We start from the raw sequence: 7,307 nt of genomic DNA, 5'->3' as shown, positions 1-7,307 counted from the left end.
AGGGGGGAGTAATTCCACAGGAAATATGGTTTTCAGCAACTACGACTTCAAGATGTATGACAGATAGACCTTATTTTGAGGAAGACTGCAAAGTGTGGTTGGCAACACAAGAAAAAGGTAAAAAAAAAAAGAAAAAAAAAAAGTTATATTTCACAAAAAACCCAAACAACCCAACAACAAAAAGAGCACATACAATTTTCAGCTTAATTTTTAATTTTATTCAGCAGCGCTGTGCTTTGTTGTTTTAAAGGAAAATATAATTAAATGTTAAATATCAGAATCAATCTTGGACATCTTGACCTGAAATAAATGTTTCTGGTACTGCTTTATGTACAAACACCAGAATAAAAAGATACGTGTTCAGCACTCACCTGACTATCTGAGAGCACGAGGACACATCAAAGCAGCACGACATCAACTTATATTTATACCCAGAGCAGGAGATGGGGGAATATAAAGCTCATGTAGTCAGCAAATCAAAACACACCAAGAAACTGCAACAAAAACATTTCCAAACTCTGCTCTGACAACCTAAAAAAATCTGTCTGTTGGAAAGTAAACCGTTTTATACCTGAGCAAGAAGTGCAAACGGATTTATGAAAGGTTCCGACAGTTTTGACAAAATAACAACTTTTTCCGTCTTCCCACATAGCTCACCTTCTTCTGTCCATTCTTTCACACAGGTTATGTCTTTATTCACCAGTCAACAGCACATCAGCATGACAGGTCTTTCAATTTAGGCCTGCACCAGAACTGCAATACAAGTGTGCAAATTTTAAAAAGTGACATTTAAAAGTGTTTTTCAATCTAAATCTATGAGGCACGAATGAAACAGGAAAAAAGTGAAAAACTGCTTTTCTAAGGAAGCACCTCTCTTCTTCTTAATGGACAATTTCAATGAATCAAACCCCAGCTTTGTATCTGCCTTCTGGGCATCCACTGAGTCTGGAAGGCAGACCAACGGCCCATCCGTGAGGCAGATATCTAAACCACATTGGGTCTTTGCAGCAAAATGCCAAAGAGCAGAATTCAAGTAAAAAATTTTATTTAAAAAACAGAAAGAAAAAAATCTAAAATTGTTTCATCACACAGAAGCATGTAACACAATCTGAAAATACATCTATATAAGTAATAATTCCTATTTTGTGAGTGTGAATCAGTTCTTCACTGGTTCAGGTTGGTGTGATATTCTTGAAGCCTACAGGACTCTGGACAGTGTGTCTATAACACTGGGACAGGGTTTTGGGTGAAGTTAAAAAAGCAAACACGTCCTGCAAAATGTCAGAGATTTGCATTTATTAGTTTAGTTTCTACATGGAATCAAGACCACATTCCTTGTTTATGTCTTAAAAGTAACACAAGAAGAATGCAGATTTTTAAAAATATTTCTTCAAATTTAAGTTAAAAAACTAAAAGTAGAGCTCATGAAATTGAAAATTGACATTTCGATTTACATCAGACTGTAAGTTAATGATGTGTGACTAGAAAATATGTTTCCTTCCAGTAATAGTACATATATGTGCAGCATGGGACTGCCGTCCATGCTTTATTTGACAGCTTACTCTAATCTATACAGCACTTTGTTGATCACTACCTGGAATTCCTGGTTTCTCTGAGCTGCTATGTCTGTTTATTGTCTCAGTGCTGGAAGACCACAGGCTTTTTTCCTGGTACCTACTATGTACATTCCTCTGTCTATCGTGAAAGTAAAGCAGTTAAGGTTCCAAAAAGCAGACCATTTCTGCTTGACGGGTTTTTCTTGTTTCCATCGAGTTTCACACTCAACTTGAGGTCTTTCATTTCAAAAAAGAAAGTGTAGCCAGATGACAGCAATGAAAGGACTCAGCAGTTCCTTCAGGTCTGAACACTTGAAGGAACTGGCTTATTTGTCCTTCCTCAGTGATACAGATATCTGCTGAAAAGTATGGCTTTGCACGTACACCTGATGCTGCAGTTATACCTGAGCTCAAATATGAGTTAGTACCATCTCTTACTGTGTGAGTAATGTTCTCGTGTGAATATTGGCAGAGTGAGAAAAGCTTTGATGACTGTACTTTCTGATTCCACACATGTCATTGTGATGAGGTGAAAATTCTTTTTTTTTTAATTCTTTTTTTTTTTGCTGACAAGCTTTTGTTCTGAGTACTGTTACTGATGATGTGTCTGTATGATTCAGAGCGAAAACATAAAAATATTGTTAGTATGTGTTAGTGATTCAGTTCTTCCTTCACAAATGTGTTGGATTTTAAGGCTGATTCAGCTGATTCAGTCCAGAATGGGGCTGACTATGTGTTTCAATCGAGGTCATATCCAACCAGTGTGAAGCTGACATTTTATAGTGAAAGTCCTGAATTCAGAATTTCAAAGAAATTAGATTTGGCATATTATCTCCTGTAGTTTAAAGTTTTGGAAGAACAAAATGCATGAATATATGAAGTATTTGCTCTCTCTGGTTCTCTACAGCTAGAAAAAGAAAAGCATTTTGACCTTTTAATTTTTAGGTCTGATTTTAAATCCAGCCCTCAAACACTGATGATTTTGAGTTATCTATTTTCACATCATTTTGTTCTCAACAAATTACACACCATATGTCATATTTTGTGATCCCTTAATTTCAGTTTGATTTCCAAATAGAAAACCTTTTGAGACACTGCCAAATAGAATATAAAACACTGCTGCATTACTTTGACTTTTTTCAGGTACAGTACCAGTGTCTTGGTAATGACAGTGTTTAAACCTTCACATCTAGAATATCCACTCTAACCAGCATTATTAAATTTGGCCATGGCACCTTTAATATGTAGAACCAGTCAGCACCTTATTTTCTTAGTGTAACCCAGGTAACCCTAACCCTGCGCGCGCGGGTGTGTGTGATAATACTTGTGGCTTATAGAGCAGTAGGACTGCTTATACTTTTTGGGCATGTAAGGGTCATGCAGAGTCCTTAATTGAGCATCCACCCTGACAGCTGATCTATGATCTGCTTGGTTGAGCTAAAATATATACCTTTTTTTTCACTTGGCGTCTTAATTAATGGAAGTAATATCGTAAACACAATAATATAATCTTCCATTTATGATGTCAGGAAGTCGAAGTGCAGTCATGGACGCATCTGGATTTGATCTGACTCAAGCAGGAATCATATACTCATACAAAGTAATATATTATGTAAGTCAGAGTTCAAATACAGTCATATGAGGTCACAGTTACTCATGTTACATTTACCCACATACTTTCATATTATCTTATTTAATTCTATTGGCAGCAATGTTGGACTGTTATTGTGTTACTGTGTGCATTAACTTGGTGGCCGCTGGGATTAAAGCCAAATAAGATAAGAGAACTAGGAGGCCATCTTTAAATGAAGCCAAACTGTTTTCAGTTTTCTTACTAATTTCTGTGGCAGATGAGCTCAACTTAATCGTAACTAGGTAACTTGATAAAAAAGGTTGAACAGGATAAATAATGTTAGCAGGATAGGACAGACTAGATTTTCTCAGCTGTCATCTTAGAACTTTAGCTAGTATAGAGTGATTATTACTAACATGTCTAGTAGGCATCATTTATCAATATTTAGTATCTTTTGGTTTCCTTTGGAGTGAACACCGATTCTAACAGACCATCTTCTTGTCATCCATACACATAATGCTGCTGTAATAGAATTTGTTTAGTTAGATAGCAAACTGTGTCCGTGAGCATGCATTTGTCTTGTATATTAGGACCTTAAAGGAGCTTGATGTAGACTGAAGTTGGCCTACAAAACAAAAACCCTGCTGATCAATATATATTGTATGAAAAAAGACAAAAGGACATCATCACAGAAATCAATTGCAAAAGAAATACACACATTTTTTTTTGCAAAAGAGATTTAAACTTTAATGACACAACCAAGTGATTAAATCAACGTTATAAAGAACAAAGTCTTAATTAAACATTGTATTTCCATAAATCTTTTCAGTGGACTTATGGTAATCCTACAAATACAGCACTCATGGTGTGATATATTTAAGTCTTTTCTACTTCTGGCTGTGTGACTTTCTGTTCCGTGCTTTTTGGTTGTCAGCAGCTGAATCGGTCATAATCGACCGCTCAGTGTTCTTGCTCTGTGTCTAAGTGCCTCTTTGGATGACAGAGTTAAAAAGAACTTGTTTTTCACTATAATGTAAAGGAGCTGGTTGGGTGGCAGTGCCAGTCTGTTTATATGAAAATTCATTTAGTAATGAATAATTACTTATTGTTTTTAAACTGCTCGGAAATATTATTTCCTTGTGTCAGAATGCTTGTTCTGTGTAAATCTGTAATCATTTCAGTATCAACAACCTCAAATGGTACACGAATAGATTTTTTTGAAGAGGAAGTATTAAAGCAGTAAGCGGGGGGAAAGCCCAGTAACATGCTGTATGACATTCTAACAGGTGTAAACAGCTCATTCTGAGGTTATTTTTTTGTGTTGCCAAAGGTCATCTAACCTAACAGAATGCCACTGAGGCACAACGGAAGCTCAAGAACCTTCAAAGCTTTATTTTCTTTAGAAGGTTTTGTCATTATTATTAACCTTATTAGGTAACCTGTGCCTCAGGACTGAGGCAGATTTTCTCACTTGTTTTTTTTCTAAATTAAATTGATCACATCTGATGCAGTTATTTTTTTTTAATCCATCTTTATTTTAAAATTTCTGTTCAGTTCATTTAATTATTTAACTCATTTGTTACTTTAAACATAATCTGTTGCTTCAAGGTACAAAGTCTAACGTTTCAATACGCGTATTACATAAACATTACCATGCTGTGTAAACATATATATGCTACTACTTTTTGCATTGCTGTATTTGCTTCACCAACATACAGCTTATTAGTGGCAATACAGAAAAGAGAAAGAAGAGCAGATTGCTGTAGGTCATTTGTTTATTCCTCCATTATTATATCCTCCCTTACTAAAATAGAGTCTGTCTATAATTTTTAGGATATATAAAATATACCATTCATTGTGTACATACAGAAATGTCTTCTTTTTGGCTACTTTCAGAAAAAATAGGTCAGCAAACCAAATGATTAGACAAATTAGAGGGTAACACCGTCATTGCTGCTGCTGAGTTCAGCCAGTCAAATGTATATTACTTTTAGTTTGTCATGCCTGTAAGCAGTTAACACAACCAACCTGGGATGTCATAACTACAGAGAAAGAGACCTTCAGTGCTAAAGAGTCCATAATATTTCACTTTGACTTCTATGAAATAATTAGTTGTCTTAAAAATTATATTTTGATCAGGGAAACTAGAAAACTGTGAGCTATTACGTTTCATAAGTGACCTTTCCAAAACTGCTGATCAGTGTCACATAACTTAGACTAGACTTAGACTTTGCTGCTGTGAAATGCTTCATAAATCATATTCTCTGTGTGATGGTAGTGTAAAAGGAAAGTGCAAAAGTATGTGAAGAAGAACCACCAATCTAAGAAGAATGTTAGATGGATGTGGAAAATAAATGTGGTTGAACATTACACTGCATTTTACATTTTCCAGCCAAATCGCCTATTTACTCAAGAGCTGTGAAACGGAAGAAGTCTGAGTGACCATGGTCACCAGGTTCCACAGGTGGATTTTATAGCCATAAAGCTACCAGTTATTTTACAGAGGTATCTATAAAATAACTGGTTAGCCTGCTTTGAGCATTTTTGCCATTTTCAACTATGACTTTTATGTATCTGGATATGAGGAGTGAGGAGAAAATTAGGAAATATTCACTACTCAAACACAATGTCATATCAAACTGAAGTAAATTAAATCTGTACTCTGTTATTAGTTAATGGTACCAGTGTGGAAACTGTAGTCAGAATAGTGCCAGGCACATTTTATGGGCACATTATTAGGCTTTAGGGGCTTTTCATACTCTTTCTATTGTTGACCAGTCCTGAACACTTCAGCAACAAAAACTCAGCTATGAAATTATTAGGGGTGAAAAAAATAACGCGTTAAAAAGAATTTATGCATTTAACCGCACTTTGCATTCCAAGCAAAGAGGAACTTTTGTCAATGCACGATTTCCTGGTATACCAATTACACTGCTACAAAAATGGAAGAATCAGAAGAAAGCATGTTGCTAGGTCTAATCGGAATCTCAGTTCAAAAGACTACCCGACGGAAGCCTGGATAAAGGCGTGGTTTTGTGCAGAGTTAGAGAAGCACCTTATGGTACCATCTAAATGCAAACTGTGGGAGCTGTTAGCGCTAGCAGTTAAAATACCAACAAAAGGTGTTAGGATTATGTTAGGGTTAGGGTGCTACAGATTCAGGCTACGTCCACACTAATGCGTTTTCAATTGAAAATGGATTGTTTTCTCTCCGTTTTGGCCTCCCGTCCACACTGAGACGCCGTTTTTCCCAAGGAAAAATGCAGCGTTTTGGAAACGCTCTCGAAAACGCATACATTTCAAAATGGAGCTGTCCCGTCGCAGTGTGGACACTCAAAAACGCAGACTTTCTAAAACGATGACGCATTTTAGTCATGTGATGCAGCAGTCTGTCGCCAAAGTGCTTGCTCATAGGGGGTCATATGATTGTTGCGTTTTTCTCTGTATCTATGAAGCGCCTTGAGGCAACTTTTGTTGTGATTTGGCGCTATATAAATAAAATTGAATTGAATTGAATTGAACTATAATATCACAACAACACTCTGAACTTTTCTCAGTCAGAAGTCTTGCTCTCTCACTTCCCTAATTGCTGTCAAGCATTGCATTAGTGTTTTCAATCAAATTGTTTCAAGTTTTTTCAGATATGTATGATAGTAACAAGCTGTCAGATTTACTTTCACAGCTATATATATAAATAAATTATATATATATATATATATATATATATATATATATATATACATATATATATACACTTAACGAGCAGTTAGCTTGTTAACGCGTTGACGATGCCTGGGAGCTTGAGGGTCCAATGTTGTTTCTGAGATCTGCTGGTGCCACTTGCCTAGCTTGGGGGTCACTGCACCAAGTACACAGATTACCGCTGGGACCACTGTTACCTTCACCCTCCAGATAATCTTGAGTTTTCTTTCTTCCTGATGCTGCTTTCATTTGGTATACTTGCATCTACCACTATGACCGTCCTCCTCTGCTTGTCTACCACTATGTCCAGGTGGTTAGCCATTAGCCGTTAGCCACCAGTTTGTCCATCTGTATCTTAGCAGTTATCTTGCTCTCATTTCTAGAAATCTGGCCAAATTTATTAAACACCCCAAAATATGACTATCCAGAGTTGGGACCAGGAAGCAGAGTTGCAGTCGTACACGTCACTCTGCAGC

This window comes from Neolamprologus brichardi, chromosome 20 (genome assembly GCF_056152115.1).
Source record: "Neolamprologus brichardi isolate AB-2024 chromosome 20, ASM5615211v1, whole genome shotgun sequence".
Classification (NCBI taxonomy): Eukaryota; Metazoa; Chordata; class Actinopteri; order Cichliformes; family Cichlidae; genus Neolamprologus; species Neolamprologus brichardi.
This window is presented reverse-complemented; position numbering follows the sequence as displayed.